At 35.4% G+C, this 23,533-nt stretch overlaps 1 protein-coding gene across 6 annotated transcripts in view; it reads right to left on the bottom strand.

The window, feature by feature from the left end:
- LOC113510427 (protein madd-4) overlaps positions 1-22,930 on the bottom strand; it is a 496,544-nt gene extending 473,614 nt beyond the window's left edge. For all 6 annotated transcript variants that reach the window (XM_052902081.1, XM_052902084.1, XM_052902085.1 and 3 more), the window contains exon 1: positions 22,624-22,930. The gene's annotated coding sequence lies outside the window, so the exon portion shown is untranslated. The remainder of the gene's footprint in view (positions 1-22,623) is intronic.
- Positions 22,931-23,533: the final 603 nt, after the last annotated feature.

Genomic DNA, 23,533 nt, shown 5'->3' with positions numbered 1-23,533 from the left:
GGCAACCCAAATGAAGGTAGCTTTGAAAGCAGCGCTCTATGCCACACCCGATCAAAGGCCTTCGCAATATCCAGACTAACTGCTAAGGCCTCTCCCTTACTCTCGATTGCCACTGCCCATCGGTGTGTTAAGTAAGCTAAAAGATCACCGGCCGAACGTCCCTGTCGAAAGCCATACTGGCGATCACAGATCAGCCGGTGCTCTTCTAGGTACCGGAGCAGTTGACGGTTAATGATGGATTCCATAACCTTCGAGAATAAGGAAGTGATAGCTATGGGCCTATAGTTAGCTGGATCTGAGCGATCTCCCTTTTTAGGGATCGGATGCACCAGAGCAGTCTTCCAAAACTTTGGGACTATGCCCGATGAGTAGCTAAGCCGAAAAAGACGCGTAAGAACCGGAGCCAACTCTGGTGCGCACGTCCTAAGCACAATTGGAGGAATACCATCAGGCCCACTCGACTTATGGATTTCGAGAGAGAAAAGTGCTCTACGCACTGAGCTATGCGTGAATTTAATGTCAGGCATAGAGCTCCTACAACACGTGATGGTCGGTGGTGGTTTCTCCCCGTCATCCAATGTCGAGTTTGACGCAAAGATGGATCCAAGAAGATCGGCCTTTTCTTTAGCGTTCTGGGCCAACGAGTCATCCTCCCTGCGCAAAGGTGGAAAAGATGACTTACAGAAATTCCCTTGTGCAGCTTATATTTTATCTTTATTAGACGTTAATTTTTATTGTAAAAAGTTACGTAAACATACATTACATTTTAATGTAACAACTACTCGGTTTAATTTACATGTAACTTGGTCACGATAGCTCTACTAATTTCGGGACCATACCCTTAGTCTTGAGCGGCTTTGATGGAAGATAAAGGAGCAAAGCCGTATATACTCGAAGATCTCCGAACGCCGTCTTTCTTATCTGTGACAGTTCTTAGAACGCTTACAGCTCGCGCTCAGCAAGCCAGTCGCTCAAAACTAAAGGTCTCGGATGGTCCTAAAATTAGTCGATCATCCTCGATCAAATTACACGAAAGCTAAAACCGGTAGTTAATACATTAAAATAAAATACAGTAATTGATATACTGGACTTAGGTTATAGCTACCATTGCATGTAAGTCCAAGTACATTGACCTATTTTCCATAAATAACTTATTATTGCATAATTATGTATGTTTTTTTTTTTTTTTAAATTGAAACATACAGCATTGCAGTTCGTTGATTATTCATATTTATTCGTTAACAACGTGCAGTTTTAGTTTAGATTATTGTTGTGATATTATTGAAAATATTTGTACTGTTTTCCACTGTCTTTATAAAACTTGTAAAATGCTTTTATTATTTATATACAAAAAATGTCATGTTTGGCTATTCATATAATACATATTTAAAGAAAGAAAGAAGAAGAACGAAAGAAACGAACAAATTTAAAATATTTATAAGTCGGCAATTCTAGGAATCATAAATACTCCATAATGTTTTGAAATTATAAAGTCGTCTCACTAAGTCATTATGATGTAATAATAAGTGATTAACGAAAAAGCGCAGAAATTTTTGCTGAAATTCTACACAAAGCCACCTCATAACGTTATAATAGTAGTCCAATATCCATTGGGTTTGGAATATTTCACAACCAACATATGAAATATCATGTGATGTGCAAAATCATAAATCACATCAGCTATGTCATTCATTCATTTCGATTCTTACAAAACAACACTAAATGAAAAATCGCAGTTAATAGCCGTATTTGAATTTAGTCAGCTACGTTTGCGTAGTAGAGTAATGCCAAAAATGGAAGCGAGAAACGCAGCAAACGGCCAACAGAGCTATAAAGAGCAAGCGAATAGATACTTTAACATACTAACCAAATAATTCATAATTCATTTTTCATAGTGAGTAGCAAATAGTTGTAAGTGTGATATTAGATAATTGCTGGTGAAAATCACTGTCTGTGATTTTGTAACACCATAAATCACAGTGTCAATAAAAAATAATTCCACTAAATAATAATTAATTAAAAATCATTTCTGTATCATGTTACAAAATTGGTCGTGTAGTCTCGGCATAGAATAGGCCACCCCTTCCTAGCCCATGGGTGTCGTAAGAGGCAATTAAAGGAGGGCAAGTGATGGGTAGCGATGTCCCTCTTAAAATATCTCTCTAAAGTCCGACTGCTTTTGCCAATCCTCCTGTCAAGCATAGCAACTACCGACAAAACCCCCCAAAAGGGAGGCTTATGATCAGCCGTGGACAGTTAAAAGGCTGATATGATAATGATACAAAATTAACCCTAACAGATACGTCCATCCAATATTAGAACTGTCACCAGCTTCGAAACAAGTTATTCACAACACTATTTCCCTGTTGGTATTGTTACAAATATCACAATACAATAAATAACGAACAGATACCAGCTTGACGTCGCTAGTGAATGACTTTGATATCTCGTGATCGTGACATCGTAGCGAGTGTCTATATATGTTACAGTCAAAACTCTTAACCAGTGAAAAGTAGTATTGACTAGCAAAATCAGTTAAAAGTACTTTTGACTGAACAGGTTGGTCAAAAGTGGTTTTGACTGAAAATTATTGGTTATTAGTACTTTTGACTGACACTCTTCGTCAAAAGTAGTTTTAACGGCAATAAAGCATCATTTAAAACTTCAAAAGCACTATTAACACGTTAGATGTGAATAAAAAAGATATTTATTAAATGTCCCATTCGTGTTTCAACCGTGAAGCAGTTGTGTTTGCATGGCTTTGTTTCGGTTTGAATTGTGGGATATGACGTGAATTTACACGGTACAGAGGAATAACATAAGTCCTTAGGAATGGCAACGCAATGGGGGGTATCATGGGCGAAACAGTATACTCTGTTATGTCCATGGTGCTACTCATGTCTATAGGCGTCGGGTACTACTTTCCATCAGGTGGGCCCTCAGCTTGTTTGCCATTCTAAGTTGTATAAAAAAAAATGTGAAATCGTTTATTACGAAAAATATGGCATTACAATCAATGCAAAGAAAACATACTGACCTAACCTAACTGCAGTGTAGCTCTTAAAACTCACCAAAGCCTAACTACGGTTGCCAATTCAAACAAACGTAGCAACTATTAGCAAAATCTCCCAATAAAGGAAGACCTATCTATCACTTCTATATCGGCCACTTTCTATCATCGTACGGCTCGCCATCGACAGGGAGTTCACCCTCATACCTTACAGCCTAAATGGTCGCGTACAACGCGGTTTCAAAGATGTTTTCTCCCACGAACACTCAGGTTATGGAATGAGCTCCCTGCCGAGGTTTTCCCAAGAGACTACAGCATGGGGTTCTTCAAAAGGGGGGTAAAGATGTTTCTTCAGGGTCGGCAACGCACGCGTAATACCTCTGGTATTGCAGGTGTTCATAGGCTACGGTAACCGATTACCATCAAGTGGCTTATGCTTGTTTGCCACCTCAGTGGTATAAAAAAAAAACCTATATTCAGCATTAACCAGTTAACAGCTAATGGGATGGAATGTGATCCAAGCGTGAGAGTCACCATCACAGCAATTTAAACTGTGTTGGTGATTGTCTTCTTGCCTTTTTTTTTACAACACAGGGGGCAAACAAGCATGCGGCTCACCTGATGGTAAGTGACTACCGCCGCCCATGATCACCCACAACACTAAAAGCATTGCAGGTGTGCTGCCGGCCTTTTAAAAAGGAATATGCTCTTTTCTTGAAGGTTACAACTGACTGCCTACAAATACATCACTGCACGCTCCGCTTAAATGCTGCAAAATTATAGATCGGAAAATAATAGAAAAATCAATACGAGAAATCTATACTCGTAAATTGGATATCATCATCATATCAGTTTTTAAATGTCCACTGCTGAACATAAGCCTCCCCCTTGGGGGGTTTTGCTAGTAGTTGCCATGCTTGGCAGGCGGGTTGGCAACCGCAATTAGGCTTTAGAGATATTTTAAGAGGGCTGCTGCCCATCTCTCGTCCTCTCTTAGTCGCCTCTTACGACACCCACGAGAAAGGAATGGCCTATTCTATGCCGGAACCATACGACAAATTGGATATAATATCACTAAATCGATAAAAAATTGAAGAAAATTTAGCAACATATAATTATACATTTTACCAGAGGGAGACTTTGTACAAAAGTCGATTGCTTGGGTACCTCTGTCTTATTCGTGTTTCAACCGTGAAGCAGTTGTGTTTACATGGATGTGTTTCGATTTGAAGGGTGAGATATGGCGTGAATTTACTGGGTACAGAGGAATAACACCTGAGTCCTCAGGAATGGCAACGCATGGAGGGTATCATGGGCGAAACAGTATACCGTGTTATGTCCATGGTACTGCTCATGTCTATAGGCGACGGTTACCACTTTCCATCAGGTGGGCCGTCAGCTTGTTTGCCATTCTAAGTTGTACAAAAAAAAATACATACAAAAATACGAACGAGTTAAGATTTATTTTCTTTTCTTGAAATTCTTTCATAAAATGTTAAGTAAGTTCTCTGGTTTCCGTGCAGTTGTAGTAGGTATGAAAATAAATAATTTAAATAAACTTTAAACGAAAACTTCCCAGCGCTTTCTGGATGAAACTAAAACGTCTTGTCAGATGCCGAGATCCTTGCCGGCTCCTCTGAGCACGTAACAACATTCCGAGAGTAGAGGTAGCAGCATAAAAATGTAGCGATTTAAAAGAACTAGTAAATATTGTTTTTTTTTTTTATTAAATACATATTATTTATATATTATTCTATAAAAAATAATAGAACAACAGGGCCTCTAGACAAGCGGCAAGCGAATTCGTCGATGCAATCGACATCGCTAGCGAGTCCGTGAGTTAGAATGAGTCACCCGGCGTTGCTATCTCATTCTAACTCACAGACTCGCTAGTAATGTCAATTCCATTGACGAATTCGCTTGCCACGTGTCTAGAGGCCCAGGGTTTAGTTCTATTAAATCGTGATACAATTTTTAGAAAAAGAATTGTGATCGAAATATAAAAGATACGTTATACATATGTACATATATAGATACGTATACGTTATAATAAATAGCATATATTTTCAAAAGACTTCAAGAACAAGGAGGTTCTCGATTTAATTGTATTTTTTTATGTTTACCACCTAACTCCATCAGTTCTAAACCTATACTTAGAGAATGATTCCATACAAATTTTACCAGAATCGATTCAATAGTCTAGTTTTTAGATTAAAATAACTGGTTTTGTCACAATAAAGTTGGTTTTGTTTTGTGGTCAATTATGTATTATTTAAGGTTTTATTTCATAAAAGAACACCGACCTCCAACCTAAGAAATCACAACAAAACAACAAATGGACACGTCACCAAAGCCCAACTGCGGTTGCCAACCCGCTTGCCAAGCGTGGCAGCTACAAAACCCCCACCTTATGGGCGAGGCCTATGTTCAGCAATGAAAAAAAGAAGTAAGAAAGAAATAATTTAATCTAAGAAGCATGCGACCCACACAGTAGCGTACGAAACAAGAAGTAAAAAAAAAAACAAAAACAAAACAAACAAAAAAAATAGTATACAAATAGAAAGCAATTAAATATTTAATTCAGTTCATTTTTTTTTCTTATACAACTTAGAATTGCAAACAAGCTGACAGCCCATCCGATGGAAAGTGGTAACCGTCGTCTACAGACATGAGCAGTACCATGGACATAACTGAGTATACTGTTTCGCCCATGATACCCCCATGCGTTGCCATTCCTGAGGACTCATGTGTTATTCCTCTGTACCCTGTAAATTCACGCCATATCCCACCCTTCAAACCGAAACACAGCGATGCAAACACAACTGCTTCACGGTAGAAACACGAATTGGACAGAGGTACCCAAGCAATCGATTTTTGTACAGTCTCCCTCTGGTGAATCAATTAAGTAAATTAAGTCTAATTTGAAAAAAAAATATAAATAAACAAACAAACAAACAGTACGATCACTCTTGAATCCAAAATCGATATCGATCCAATCTATCGCAAAGGACAATTTTATACTAATGCAGTGGACAGTTGATAATTTGAAAGCTGATAATTTGCACAGAAGTATCCAAAAATGTTATAGATTCGCTAATTTAGCATTATCTCTTGGATTAATTTTCTTCATGATCAGGACATATCTATTTTTTTACTTTGGTATTATAATAATTGGCATATCCATTACATTTATTAGAAAAACCCATAAATATATTTAGTATTCAAAACAGTTGAAAACTGTGGCTGGAAACAGCGTAATACCTACTTGTTGGTGAAACCTGACATCCAAAAGTCAGGACTGTCAAATTCATCTGATTAAAAGCGGACCTTGTAATAAAGAGAAGGTTTTATCAAAATTCCCACCGGTTGGCCGCTGGCATCGCTAGTAATGCTCTCGTATCGATATTTTCATGTCGATATTGTCATGTCAATGTATTTTGCGCTGCACTGGTTCGTTTTGAAAATGTTAATAAAAATGTTTAATTAAAAAAGAAAACAGAATATTGTCGATATTTTTATTAATATACCTCTAAATATTGTTACTCAAATTGTCATAAAAAATATCGATTTAAACAATATTTTTTACGAAATATCAAATTTTTACCGCATTATAATGGCAATCTAAATAAATTAAATATACTTATATAATGTATTTATGACTTAAATACGTATATAAAAATATTTTTTTATTTCTATTTCACGAAAACCAACTATTTAACATAGAGTTTTTCACGGAATTCTGTTACTTTCCCGTTTCTGTGAAAATTTTTGAGTCGTCCAATTACAAATAACTTTTCTTCTAAATTCCAAGTTTTAAACTCTTTAGATTCAGCATTGATGGATTAGTCAGTCTATCCATCCGTCCTCCTTTAAAGGCGTTTAAAAAGCCAATACCATAAAGTTTAATCTATCTGTAATTAAAAACCCGAGCCAATCTAACACTAAACTGTGTGCTATTGTCATATTGATAGAATAATAATCGGCCACAACCAAATACTCGCCGTGCTTCCTGAAGCACGAATTGAATTTATTCTGTACCCAGACTCCGCATAAATATTTGCGAAGCCACACAAATATTTGTACCTAAAAGGGATGGGGCCAAATACTTGCGGAAATAATGGCTACCGTTACAGATATTTGACCCACGTTGCTACCAGTTTCCAAGTTCTTGCTAATATTATAACTGTGACATAGAATTTCTTACGTCTTGGTATTATAGCGACTCAAATAAATATCAAAATTTTGACATAAAAACGTTTGACAAAGACATATGTAACTTTTTTTCCAGTATTATTTGTACGAAACCTCGGACACAATACAAGTATGTACGAGTAAATGTACTAGTTTGTATAAATATATTGTTGTAGTGTAAACTTACTTCTTCGAAGGTGGGGAAGAATGATAAATTAAGCAATTATCTTTCATGTTCTAGTGAAAAACCCAGACTATCGAAATATGTATATGTTCAGACATACATACAGAAAAATAAAGAAAATATTTTATATTTTTTTTCTTAAAAATGTGTAAGACAAAAGGAAATAAATATCCATTAAATATGACCAAAAAGTCCCTCTCTCAGCATTATACCATTAGTAGCGCCGGTATTCCCTCAGTAACGCCATACATAAGTCAGTCATGTCAACTGACAAGTTGACAAGTTGAGACGCCTGACTTCTATAAAACCGCACACGCTAAATAAATGAAGAAAATGGATAGATTTTAAATCCTATTAAAATAATAATTCTGAGTTTGTGACAGAGGATGGAGGTTTGTTACTCTTTCACACAAAAAATTACTGAACAGATTTAAATAAAATTTAGTACATAGATAGGTTATATCCTTACTTAGCACATACGATATTTTATATGCTAATTAACGCAGGTGATGCAACAGTATACTATTAGTTTGGTATAAAGCAATATTTACGTACTGTAAGTTTTACTCGCGTAAGTATATTATGTAATAGTGTTAACTTAACTGATCGATCGATTAACCGTTATTGGCTTACAAGTGTTTACATTTACAAATTTTGTCATGAATTAATTACCTAAGTAAAACTTGCAGGTGTAAAGGCGATCTCACTTAAGCGGTGACTAAAATCATATCTTTAATAATCTTCTAAATAAATTAATAGGCAAGTTTGCAGCAGGAAACGTTTTTACAAGAATAAATAAATAAATAAATAAAATTCCCTCAATTAAAACTCCTAAAAATATCCGATACTACGATTTATACTTAATTATTAATTCAATAGTTAAAACAACATACATTAAGTAACTTAAAAAGAAAATTATTTAAGCAGTGACAATAATACAAATCAGCCGTTAATTATCCACTATTGAACATTGGCTTTCTCCATAAGAAGAGTTTTGCCAGTAGTTGCCACGTTTGGCAGGCAGGTTGGCAACCGCAGGCAAGCCTTTGGTGATGTTTCAAGAGGAACACTGCTGCCTATCCTTCGTCCATAAGTTCCGTTAGTCGCTTCTTTCGACAGCCACAGGAAAGGAAAGGGTGGCCCGTTCTATACCGGAACTTATACAGTAAAAATGAGAATATACATAACTATAATATGATATCTGTATACTAATAAATAACGTCCTCTATCAAGTCAATGTACCTTTACAATTAAATTAAATTATATAAAAAATATTATCGATAAGTTCACATCACTTGAACATCGCCCTTTAATAAAGACCCTTCTATTTCTAAAATGTTATGTTATATTTAAATTATCCTCCTATTAAGGTGAGTATACATTAGAGTGCCTACTTCCATGTAATATAACATTATGAGCAAAAATACAAAAAAGCGTTTCCGTGTAATGTAACATTTCTGCGAATGTTCCATGCTGTTCGATAATTCTCATGGCGAGTAAGCATTTGGCTTAATGCAATATTTTTATTATTTTTATTTTACATTTTCTCTTCACCAAAATATTGGATTTCCTGTTTATCTTAATGTGTTATAATATAAAGATAAAAACAAATAGAAGATAGTGAACTTATAAAATATTTATAATAATAAACAACAGTGCACAAGTTTCCTCATTTTTCGTACGATTAAACCAAAACAAAACCTTCTATTCATAACATCTGAAACATATAGTTACCTATAAAAAAAAACTTTTTTTTGTTATGCTACCTAGAATGGCAAATAAGCTGATGACCCTCCTAATAAAAAGTGGTAACCGTCGCTTATAGACATATATATTTGCAATTCCATGTCAATTACATCTTCAGGGAAACATAATTTATTCCAAAATTACATACCATTATTATAGAATAAAATAGAATTGTATTGTTAACTGTGTATATAAACATTATGAGCTCATCAAAACGGCCACACAGCAATCTATTGTGGAATGCTCTCGCTCGGCTGTGAACAGAAATAGATAGAGACATATTTCAAAGACCTCAATTAAGAAGAATCGAGCCTCATCGACAATCCACTATAATCATGAAAACCACGACCAGAGTGGTCAAGAATGTACGACTGAAGAGAGAGAGAGTGTGTGTGTATATATAAAACAGTAGACATTATTTTACTTTTAGAAGGGCCAAATTAAAAGTACCCGTAACCGGCGAGCGTGTATGAAAAGAATGATGAATGTGGAGGAAGCGAAAGAGGTTTGTTTGAATCGAAACATTTGGTGTTCCATTGTTTCTGCCTACCCTGATGGGAGACAGGCGTGATAGATAAGTATGTACGTAAGTACATTTTTTAAATTTATACACACTTAAACTTACAACACATTTAGCTCGAGTCGAGCTGATCAAGTTCCGCCAAGATCACGAAAAATCTCCGCCAGTTGCGAATTATTAAATCAGCCGCAACATACAGTGACAACTTATGCAAATCAACAAAAGTGTAGGATAATTTGAAGAGAGAACGAGAACGCGTACAAAAGACCTACACGCGGGGACTAAGTGAACCAGGTTTGTTCTTTACCCTTCTTTTTATCCAACATCCTTTCTTTGGTGAAGCCCTATCGAGCATTTAAAATGTAGGCAATTAGTGTTATTGATATATTGTCAATTAAAAATAGAACGATACCGTGTTATGTTACATTTACGTGGACTAGTGTGGAACCACCTTTAAATATACGTAACACCCACCTTTCCGTTCACTTGTAAAATTACATTTTATGGATTCTCCATTTATTGCCTTTAAGAATAGGCTAATTATGGACATTAATTATATTATTGACAAGTCCACCGAATTGTACAATTAGTGAAATTAAATTCTACTAACATTATAACGGCTATATCGTCATAGTCGTAGAATACTGACGGATCTGATAAATATTACATATAAAGATTCGTCAGTATTCTACGACTATGACGATATTTGCCTCGTAGATTATACAGATAGAGTGTCTCCATACATATGCTTCGAAAAAAGCGAGTAAATTTTATGTGAAAATAGTAATGAGTAATTCCTTTGTAGCTTCTATATTTATTTTGTCTTATAAATTCTGCACCTTTTCAATGCACAACAATTCATTTCATTTATTAAATAATTAAATATAGATACATCAAGATTTTTTTTTATACAACTTAGAATGGCAAACAAGCTGACGGCCCACCTGTTGTAAAGTGGTAACCGTCACCTATAGACATGAGCAGTACCATGGACATAACAGAGTATACTGTTTCGCCCATGATACCCCCCATCGTTGCCATTCCTGAGGACTCGGGTGTTATTCCTCTGTACTCAGTAAATTCACGCCATATCCCACCCTTCAAACTGAAACACAGCCATGCAAACACAACTGCTTCACGGTAGAAACACGAATGGAACAGAGGTACCCAACCGATCGACTTTTGTACAAAGTCTGGTAAAATACTTTTACACTAATAACCTCAAACCTATCTATATTAATGTACACATAACTTTGTTTTAATTTTACTTATAAAACTCGACTTAATTTATACAACACATTCGATAAGGCTTATCTCAAGAATTGCTAGGAATTCGCGTCACCTAATTTTATCGGCTTGCTCGTTAAAAAATATACATATTTAAACACATTAATTACATTTGATATTTATTATCAAAAAGAAAATCAATAAAATAGTAATAATAAAATTTATAATACTGGCAACACCACATTGTTTTGTTTTTAATTATTTTTACACACGATACAATTTCAATTTTATTGTGCACGTGATAAAGTTCAATAACATTCCGACGAATAACGTTATTTTATTTATTTTATTTTATCGCGCGTAAAAATCTTTAAGTTTACTTTTTTTATCTGTATACTATTTAATACGAGGTTTAATACGAATTTTCACCGAATGAATTTAGAATCTTAATTTATTTATCTTGCAAAATGGTGTCAATAAATTTCGATTTGTGGAACTTTGACTGTAATGGTACTAAATTATAATAAACCTTGATTCAACATACATACATGAATTAATTATAGAGGTTAGAAGATCACAATATAACATTATAATAAATGCGTGATACGTTTCGTGCAATAGTCATCTGATTTAGTACCTCTGTCCCACTCATATTTCTGCTGTTAAGCAGTTGCTGTGTTTTGGTTTGAAGAGTTGGAATCGTTATCATCGTTATTCGTTTTCACACACACTCTCTCTCTCACACACACACACACATTTTATTTTGTTTTGTATATTCGTTTTCACAAATTTTAATTTTGGCCTTAATGCTGTCATGTTTTAGACTTTTAGGTAAGTGTTCACTTGGGTGTTACGTAAGGTTTAAGGAGGAGCAGTGAGGAAGGGGGGGGGGGTGTTCAGAAAAATGTTACGGTGTGTTACATGGGGATAGGGAGGAGAATCAAAAACATGCATACATGCACACCTTAATGCATGCTCCAGTCAAGTTTTACATACCATTGTAATTATACATACATATATAGTTGTATTTTTTTCATGTAACTGTATTTTTATATAAAATTTGGGGAGAAAATAAATAAATAAATAAAAAAAAATTATTTCAGCAATTATCCGCCCAGTGCTGGACACAGGCCTCCCCCATAGACTGCCATAAGGAACGATCCTTAGCCACCTGCATCCACTGACTCCCTGCAATGCATTTCAGGTTGTCACTCCATCTAGTGGGGGGGTCGTCCTATACTGCGTTTGCCCATACGGAGTCGCCACTCAAGAACTTTTCTTCCTCAACGGTTGTCGGTTCTTCGAGCTATATAATCACCATCATTGCCACTTCAGCTTACTTATCTTTCGGGCTAGATAGATAGATAGATACTCTTTATTGTTTCCTCCAAAAGATTATAATAGTAAACTTATTATAGACACAAACAATTACAAGAAATAATCACAATGAGAAAACAATGGGCGACCTTATCGCTAAAAGCGATCTCTTCCAGGCAACCTTTGAATGGAGAGGAGTAATTATAAACAGTTTGATCGGAGGCACGATGAAATTCTATTATTTCTAAAATATAGCTATGTCTCGGTTATTTTAGTTCTTTTGTGGATATCTTTGTTCCGGATTCTATGACGCTATGTAGAGTTGGAATATGGCGATAAAATTACAGTTTTTTTTTAATGGATGATATATATATATATATGGCAACACCACCCGCGCTATCGGTATACATCGGTGGGGCACCAGTGAAGGATAATAGGTGAAGATGAAGCAGGTCAGTTAGCCCATCGTGACGAATTCAACAAGAATTGTTCACGATGGTTTCCAGGGGGAACCACGCGGAGGTCGACTTGATAAGGCATATTGCTAGCAATGGGGCTGTCAAACTCCATTGCTAACAATCCCTTTTCCCCCGTAAAATTGAAGTTAAACAGTATGACAACTCATGAGAGATACCATAAAGAATCGCAATATATTCTATGTTGATGATCATCACCTTCTTTTTTTAATGGCTTCCACCGCAGGAACAGTGGTCATTCACTACCAATGTCAGGGTTAGAAAAGTCCTTAGGAAAGGCAATGGGGGGTATCATGGGCGAAAAGGAAAATTCGACTATAACGTATATTGTAATAAATATTCAATTTCAATTTTCAATTTATTTTATTCGTTACAAGATTGCATTGTGTTGAATATTTTTGCAAGTGACAAGAAGATATCGTAAAATATAACAAAACAAAAAAAAACATGAAACAACAAAATAACCAATAATAATTGTCAAAAAATAACATTACAATCAATTTAAAAGTCATCAGTAAGGCATAAAATAATGAAAGAGTATTTTAAAATTCATCAATTGAGTAGATGCACCTTTCCAACAAAAGAGTATAAAGTTTTATTTTAAAAATTCTCCAATCTTCTCCAATCTTGCGCGTTCACCGCAAAAAAGACACCGTTTGTCGTATCTCCTCACTTTCAGGGCACTTCCCTTGATAATAAGTCGAGTCTGGGGATTCTTGGCGTCGATATATCTAGCGACGTCCAGTTTTGCGGTCATCTGGAGGAAAAAGCTAAGATAGCTTCCAAAAAGTTGGGGGTGCTCAATAGGGTGAGACGGTATTTCACGCCAGAAAACCGCCTTAAACTGTATAAAGCTCAAGTGAGGCCACACATGGAATACTGTTCTCACCTGTGGGCAGGAGCGCCACAGTACCAACTCCTTCCATTAGACCGCATTCAAAGTCGGGCAACTCGAATTGTTGACGATCGGCGTCTTACTGTCCGGCTCGACCCACTGAAACTGCGTAGAGATGTTGCATCTCTGTGCATCTTCTACCGAATTTATCATGGGGAGTGCTCTGAAGAATTGTTCGGATTGATACCTGCTGCTGATTTTCACCATCGTACAACCCGCCATAAACTAAAATTTCATCCCAACCATCTGGACGAGTGGCGGTCCTCCACCGTGCGTTTTTCAAGGCACTTTATCCCACGCACAACCACTCTTTGGAATCAACTTCCAGCAGCAGTATTTCCGAACCGATACGACAACATAACCTTCAAGAAAAGAGCATATTCCTTTTTAAAAGGCCGGCAGCACACCTGCAATGCCGTAGGTGTTGTGGGTGATTATGGGCGGCGGTAGTCACTTACCATCAGGTGAGCCGCATGCTCGTTTGCCCCCTGTGTTGTAAAAAAAAAAAAAAAAATCTTTAATAGTTTTTAATGCAGTGGGTAATTTATTATACAATTTAACCGCTTGAAATTTTGCGCCATGTTTCACTATATTTAGTTTTGGTTGGACATCATATGCAACATTTTTTCGTCTAGAAATCGTGCGTATATTTCTCTCTTCTCTCGTTTCATTTGGCAGACGATTCTTAACATAGTCTGTAATCACAATCAATACATACAAACTGGGTACAGTAAGAATACTATATTTTGTGAAAAAAGTCCTGCAAGACTGCCACTGCGGAATCCGAGCGATAGTTCTAATTGCTCTTTTTTGCAACCTGAAAACCCTTTCCACATTGTAATTATAGCTGTTTCCCCACAGTTTAATGCTTAGTTAATTTAGTATGCTCACGTTGGACATTCACTTAAGACTATAGACAAATAATATTAAAGGTAAACAATATTAATCTATTCTCCATTTGACCGCAGACTTTAACAAAAGAGTACCTATACATACATACATACATACATATACATATATATATTTTTATATATATATATATATATATATATATATATATATATATATATATATATAGATATATGTGTATATATGTGTATATATGTGTGTGTCAAATACATGAAAGTGTGTGTAATAGTTTTTTTATTAATTTAATGTATTTTTATTGTATATTAAAAAAAAATGATAATATTCTCTACTCCTTCTATATATAAACTATAAGTGTACGAAATTCCATACTCCTCCGTCCGCGCAATTTTCTTAAATAGGGGTACAAAGTTTTTGCTTCACGTATTAATACAATATACCGTTTACAAAAAAACCTTATGATACATACTCGTATACGTACACGGAGTCTTTTTTTATAATTTTTTTTCATACAAATTGCAATGGTGAACAAGCTGACAGCCCACCTAATGGTAAGTGGTAACCGTCGCCTATAGACATGAGCAGCACCATGGACATAACAGAGTATACTGTTTCGCCCATGATACCCCCCCCCCCCCTCACCATTCCTGAGGACTCAGGTGTTATTCCTCTGTACCCAGTAAATTCACGCCATATCCCACCCTTCAAACCGAAACACAGCCATGCAAACACAACTGCTTCACGGTTGAAACACGCTACGAGTACAAACAGTGAAGGAATTGTCATAAAATTTAGATTATATTAAATCACAGACATTTGATATGAAGGTTTAACAAACACTATGTAATATCTAAGAAACAATGATAATTATGATGATAAAGCTAAACAACACTAGTTAATTTAAATTCAGATCACGTTTCTAATAGTGAACAATTATGGAAAAGTGAAGTATCACACTTCACGCGTTTTTGGATATTAGGGAGTGCGCAGGCAAGTAATGCATGCATGCGTGGGATGTTTGTGACCTAGATTTATTATGGTTGTTTGAATAACGATCTCTCTCTATATACTTAGATGCAATATTAATATCACGTGGTCGAAATGACCACATTTTGCTGAACTTGCATATCTTTGTACAAAAGTCGATTGCTTGGACACCTCTGTCCCATTCGCGTTTCAACCGTGAAGCAGTTGTGTTTGCATGGCTGTGTTTCGGTTTGAAGGGTGGGATATGGCGTGAATTTTCTGGGTACAGAGGAATAAAATCTGAGTCCTCAGGAATGGCAACGCATGGGTGGTATCATGGGCGAAACAGTATACTCTATTATGTCCATGGTACTGCTCATGTCTATAGGCGACGGTTACCACTTTCCATCAGGTGTATAAAAAAAATCATACCATATTACTAATCAAAATCAAATCAATTCTATCTTATCAAATCTTATATGCAAGTTTTATTTATATCACTGTAAAATAATGATTTATTTGATCTCATATTGATATTATTTCTTGTGCAATTTAAAATGACAAACAATTATTATTTTTTAGTGTTAATCAACCCATCGCCTGTGGTCTTATCGACCTGCCATTTACACGCGACTAACAAACTTACAAATAACTTGAGCTACCCTCCATCTTATATATTTCAACGCAATCGATTTGGTACTTTAAGAGTGTTCATACCACCGGCATATAGTGTACATTAAACATACTTATTTCCCAATTTGCCCAATGGTTAACTAGTAGGGAACACCATCCGATGGTAAGCCAAATGCACATAAATTCACTGTACATTAAAGTTTAAACAAATAACTTCGTTTTGGATATGGCCTAGAATAGGGCTAGCTGGAAAATACATGAATTAGTTGCACCGACAAGAGAAAACTCTTAAATGAAAAGAAGATAAAAGAAAAATAAAGCAATCCAGCCCGGTTTTGCGCGGGTAGATAGACTTTTGAAATTATATACAAGTATTTGTAAGTTACTATCTGATAATGTAACTTTTCATAAGTGAAATAATTTTCCAAATCGATTAAGTAGTTTTTTTTATACAACTTAGAATGGCAAACAAGCTGACGGCCCACCTGATGGAAAGTAGTAACCGTCGCCTATAGATATGAGCAGTATCATGGACATAACAGAGTGTACTGTTTCGCCCATAATACCTCCATGCGTTGCCATTCCTGAAGACTCGGGTGTTATTCCTCTGTACCCAGTAAATTCACGCCATATCCCATGCTTCAAACCGAAACACAGCCATGCAAACACAGCTGCTTCACGGTTGAAACACGAATGGGACAGAGGTACCCAAGCAATCGACTTTTGTACAAAGTCTCCCATATGCCATAGTTTTAGTGTTTATTCGAAAACTTCGTCATACTCTCAATATCTTCAGTCCGCCCTCACGACATGTGACCACATTCTCAAGAACTACAATACTGTAAGATATAATTACTGCATAGATAATTAAAATAAAAACCACTTTGTCGATAATATACGTGGAAACAAGTAATAATATATCGTAACCCCCCCCCCCCCCCCCCAATAAGTGGTGGTCTACGTTCAGCTGTGGGCAAATAATGGTTGAAATGGGAGGGAGACTGTACAAAAGTCGTTTGCTTAGGCACCTCTGTCCCATTCGTGTTTTTACCGTGAAGCAGTTGTTTGGCTGTGTTTCGATTTAAAGGGTGGGATATGGCGTGAATTTTAATTTATTTAGTTCTCAAGAATGGAAAGATTCATGAAAGGGTGGTATCATGGGCGAAACAGTATACTCTGTTATGTCCATGGTACTGCTCATGTCTATAGGCGACGGTTACCACTTTCCATCAGGTGGGCCGTCAGCTTGTTTGCCATTCTAAGTTGTATAAAAAAATAATATGATGATTATTAATGATAAGACGATTCAAGAAAGAAATTCATTTGAAAAATATTTAAATTGCGTAAATTTATCACTTGAAAATTTTGTATATTTAAAAATATAGCTGTGTCTGACGGCTGTCTGTGACAAGATAGATTTTTTTTTTCTTTGTAAAAGAAAAACTAAAACACTTTATGACCACTGTTCAATAGAATTCCAATTTGGAACAGACCAAAGACAAATGAATTTTTAATAAATTTAACTAAACCATAGATAATTAGATTCATAGACCGATAACTAGATTTATTCAACACCTTTCCCTTATCTTAGCATTTCACATAACATAAAAACGGCCTTGAAGTTGTAAACAAAAGATTTGTAGACTTAATGTCTATCTATATGATCTAATTTACCCTGGCAACCCTCCTATACCACCCCACCTCAATAGGAGGTTGCCTATAATTAGCAGTGAATAATTAACGACCAATATGATGATGATGATGAATAAACTTGTAACTACACGATATCGGGAGAGGAGGGATTGTTAGCCTCATTTCTATCAATACATTTTGCCAGGTCGACCTCCACACGGTTTCCCCTGGAAACTATCGTGCATAGTTCCAAATGAATTCATCACAACGGACTAACTGACCTTTGTTCTCACCTATAATCTCTCACTGATGCCCCACCAGCTTATATTGTTAGTGCAGGCGGAGTTACTATTATCATTCTTCAAAAGAACTCCTTGATAATTCTTTTTTTTCTTTATACAACTTAGAATGGCAAACAAGCTGACGGCCCACCTGATGGAAAGTGGTAACCGTCGCCTATAGACATGAGCTGTACCATGGACATAACAGAGTATACTGTTTCGCCCATGATACCCCCCATGCGTTGCCATTCCTGAGGACTCAGGTGTTATTCCTCTGTACCCAGTAAATTCACGCCATATCCCATATCCCTTCAAACCGAAACACAGTTCGCACCAGAAAGAAATCCCACCACATTTTATATACGCGTACGTCCAAAAGATCATTACCCACTTTTCGTCAGTACTCGGTTAGAAAGATCTCACAGTCGTATGAAGTTATAAATGCGAAAATAACAAAAGTAATAAATTTAAATATCGACTAAGCCCATTCTAAGGCCGCCCATAAAACATTTATTCAAAATCGAACATTATTGAAATATGTTCGCTACCAACATTTTCGTGTGAAATTTAAATTCATCCTTTTATAATGTAAAAACGGCCGTTTGTCATTTTCATGGGGTATCTTTAAGTGTTGGCGTCAAATTAATTTACATTTTTATATACATTAACCATTAAATCATTATACATAATAATAATAATAATAAACCGAAACTGAGAAAAAGAGAAAATATCTCGACCTGGCTCACGAGGTGACCGAAATGTGGGGGGTGACGTCCACCGAAATCATTCCAATCGTTATGTCGGTGAACGGTCTTATCCCAACCAGTCTGGAACAGCATCACAGACGGTTGGTATTCCGAGGCGGCTCACTCCCGGGAAAGATGCAGAGAGCGGTGCTCTTAGATACTGCCCGCATTGTACGCCGGTTTCTCTCGCTGGGGCCCTGAACTCCGGCCGACTGTGATTCTGCCGGGGGTTAGTTGCCATCTCCTCTCCTTAAGAGGGGAGATGAGAATTTTTGTAAAATTTAAAAAATAATAATAAATCTTTTATTTTCATGTATATACCCATAATTTACAATTATTGCGATTAAATTTTACTTTAAAATAATTACAATTTTTTAATTAATTAATAAAATACCAATTTAAATCATTTTATTATAAATTCTTTGTCGTCAGGTATGCAGTGAGGAATACAGTCTTTACAATAGGATTACTTATTGTCATTAATCTTTCGTGAAATTTTGCCTTACATTTGCATAAAATAGCAAAAAAATTCAATAGCCCTTATTAGTATATTCATACATACATACATACATACATACATACATACATACATACATACATACATACATACATACATACATACATATCTGTCACGCCTGTCTCCCATTAGGGTAGGCAGAAACAATGGAACGCCAAATGCTTCGATTCAAACAAACCTATTATATTCATATATATTATGTATTATATGTTTATATATTATGAGTATATATAATCATTTTAGTTTATTACAATAATTATGTTACATTTCTCCCACCACCAAGACCAGAGGAGACTTTGTACAAAAGTCGTTTGCTTGGGTACCTCTGTCCCATTCGTGTTTCTACCGTGAAGCAGCTGTGTTTGCATGGCTGTGTTTCGGTTTGAAGAGTGGGATATGTCGTGAATTTACAGGGTACAGAGGTATAACACCTGAGTCCTCAGGAATTGCAACACATAGGGGGTATCATGGGCGAAACAGTATACTCTGCTATGTCCATGGTACTACTCATGTCTATAGGCGACTGTTACCACTTTCTATCAGATGGACCGTCAGCTTGTTTGCCATTTTAAGTTGTATAAAAAAAAAACCACCACTGCCCTTCATACATTTTCTGTTTTTACCTAATTAATTAGTACATTTTTTTTTTATTTTATAAACGACAATTACCTCTCCACGAGACAAGCTATCAACTTATTTACTACTCTAAATTGTATAAATGTAAACAAAAAATATAGGTATTGTATATTTATATCTTATGTGATAAATACTCGATGTGTTTTGTTCATAAATTGTATTATATACTTGCGTAAGAAATGATAATAACTGCATTAAGTCATTTAACTCGCAAGCATACCTATTAGTTTATCTGTGCCTGTACTAATAACGCAAAAAGACTTTAACATTTTTATCTCTTATTAAATACTAGCGACCCGCCCCGGCTTCGCACATTATATATTTGTTATTCAAATAAACTTGTTAACAAGCTCTTTGAAATCGTTAATTTTTAATGATTCTACTGTTGGTTTCGGAATGCTGTTATCTGCTGAGAAGAAACCTCAAGAAACTCGACAGTTACTCTTTTCAAATTATTATGTACAAGATAATTTTACATTTGTATAGCTACTGTGACCATAATTAGTATTGAGCTCTATTTATATGTATTATTTAATGAAAAATGAATAAGCAAACATAAGCAGACTAGCCCTCAAACAGCACCCGTTCACGAGTATGACGGATGAGCCAGCCATCATTGCGCTTAACCACATTTTAGGGAACTCAATAATCCGGCCCACCTCGCCTTTCGATCAGGACCTTATGGTGAGCATGACTTCAAGTTACTCGAATACATCATGAGTCCAAATTACGTCAATACTCCACCTAACTATGTAATTAAACAAAATGCCCATAATTATGGCAAAACCAATTATTTCAATTTCAAAATTAAACCACTGAATTGTTTTCGTATATCCTTTCTCCTATCATATCCTATAATATAGTCATAATATAATCAGTAGAGGGGAAAGGGATTGTTAGTAACGGAGACTGAGAATCCCATTGCTAGCAATATACCCAACCAGGTCGACCTCCTCGCGGTTCTCCCTGGAAACTATCATGGTTTATTCATCATGATAGGCTAACTGGCCTGTTTTCATTCTCATCTATCACCCTTCACTGGTGCTCCGCCAGCGTATACCGTTAGCGCAGGCGGGGTTACCATACCATTTTCACCCATCAAAAAAAAAAAATCAGTATCTTATAATTGCTTGTGTATTTATATTGTTGATTTTATTACTTTTTTCATTATATTATATTTATATTATATTAATACCCGCCCACTATGTACTTTTTAATAACAACACATTTGCGACTTGTTAATCTTTGTCGGGTGCCCACGATACAGTCTCGCCTAGTGTAGGGGCCCATTGTATCTTGTATTTGTAACTTTATGTTTTTTATCAAATAATAATAAATAAAAAAAAATATATCCTTTCATATAAAAAAAAAAAACAAATTATATAAATGAACTAATTGAGAAGCACCCTCTTTTTGAAGACGACTGTAAATCTTTTTAACTTCTGTCTAAAAAAAATTGAGGAATGTGTTTAAAAATACAAAATTAATAGGTTAAATAAAGTTACGAATAGAGGATGAAATATCATTTTCCAACAAAATTCCATGATGAAATATCTCGCTGAGCACGCAGCAAATATGGATAGGTAATAAGGTATAATGCCAAAATAAAAATTCTTATTCAAATACCCTTTTCCCAATACCAATATTTTTCTTACATTTTCAAGGTATCTTCCAGAGACAGTGATAAATATTTTTGCTCGTATCAGACATGGCTAGATTTCCAATTGGAATCGAACTGATAAAATCTTTACCAGCGGGAGACTTTGTACAAAAATCGTTTGCATGGGCACCTCTGTCCCATTCGTGTTTCTACCGTGAAGCAGTTGTGTTTGCATAGCATACAGAAGAATAACACCTGAGTCCTCAAGAATGGCAACGCATTGGGGAGGGGGGAGGTATCATGGGCAAAATAGTATACTCTGTTATGTCCATGGTACTGCTCATGTCTATAGGCGACGGTTACCACTTTCCATCAGTTGAGCTATCAGCTTGTTTGCCATTCTAAGTGGCATAAAAAAATCTAGTGAAAAATCAATATAAAAGCTAAACATCGTCTTTTTCAATTTTTTTTCGAAACATACAATATTTTAATTAAATTTTATTTCTCTTGAAAGATTAAAACATATATATACATAAGATAAGATGTTGAGTTGAAGACGGAAAAATATGCTTAATGATATTTCTAATATTATGAAACTGGTCGAAAACAAAATTTACTTCTACGAAGAAAATTTCGCCACTTGAGTTATAAATAAGTAGGGTGTATTTTTTCTTTTTTTTTTCTCTAACGAATTCCTTTACTTATTATATATTCTAATAAATCCAAGTTTCGAGAACATTTTTTGTTACGGGTTACATTTCCATGGAGAATTTTACAACTTATTTCCCCCCAACCGGAATATATTAACAGTTCGCGAACAACTTCTGTCGAAATTATTTATTATTTACATAATAATTATGAGCTCTTAAGAAACGAAATAGTCCAAATGTAAACAGAGTGGAATGTTTTATATCGAATCAAATTTTAATTTATTCTATTTATTGGGTAGGCTCTCTATCAAAGGTACACAGGTGTAAATATATAGACATAAAAATTATATTCATTCTAAAAAAAAAGTTAATAGTTATTTAATTATTTAAAAAATAATATACTTATATTGATTTAAAATATGTTTACATTTAAATTACACTTGTTTATATTATATATATACTAATTTGCATCTCATTACGATTATTTTAATAAATACGCACTTTAATGGCAAATTTGAAAATACCTTACCTTCTTTACACTGGCGGTATCCTGAAAAAATCACTACAACAATAAACAACACTTTCACCTGAAAATTACACAGTGAATCGTGTCAAAACACTTGCACTTCTATATTATCACATGCAATAATAAAACACAATAATACACCACGCGTAACGCTAAACTCTATTATCGTACGAATTCAATAAAAAATACCAAAGGAAAACACCGTCCGGAATCGAAGCGCGTAAGTTCGAAAATTTAAAAATGACGGAACGCACGCGTCACGGGCCACGCAGCCTTCCAGCCCGGCGGCGATCGCACGAATGCCTTTTGCGCATGGTAACGTCTCTAGTACGAAACGGCGTATGACGCAATGCGTTATTATGCCTAAAAGTGTCCTTACACCCTCAAAGCACTGAGTAAGGGGCGCGTCGAGTGTTCCTTTGCCACCATACTTTTGAGAACCGCCAGTTTTTAATACATTGTTAATTGGTGTTTGTTACCGCTTGGCATGTTGAAGGTAATAGAAATACGCTATTGCAGACAATTTGTCGAAGAGGTCTGCAGCAGAATTACATCAACTTTTTTTTTATTTAATGCTGAGTATTTGACAAGACTGTTTTATATATCTAAATATGTATAAAAGAGATGTTCAAAGAATAATGTTCAAGGAATAATATAATGTTCAAAGGATATCTCTGGCAATCCATTGTGGAAATGCTGCAAGTATTTGGAGCATTTAGACCTTTAGATCGGATGTTGGACGTAAAGTCAATATTGTATTGACTATCTATTAATTTAATTAATTTTTGTTTTCTTGTTTAAATAATAAAAAAAAATAGTACTCTAAAAAAAGGAATAATATATAAAATATATTTACTTAAAACGGCAATTACGTATCTGTTACATATCAGGTGTTTCCCACTATGTCACATCA

The sequence above is a fragment of the Galleria mellonella genome, unplaced genomic scaffold (assembly GCF_026898425.1).
Source record: "Galleria mellonella isolate WM207_F2 unplaced genomic scaffold, CSIRO_AGI_GalMel_v1 utg87, whole genome shotgun sequence".
Classification (NCBI taxonomy): Eukaryota; Metazoa; Arthropoda; class Insecta; order Lepidoptera; family Pyralidae; genus Galleria; species Galleria mellonella.
The sequence above is the reverse complement of the archived record's forward strand: the minus strand, read 5'-3'. Positions and strand labels throughout refer to the sequence as shown.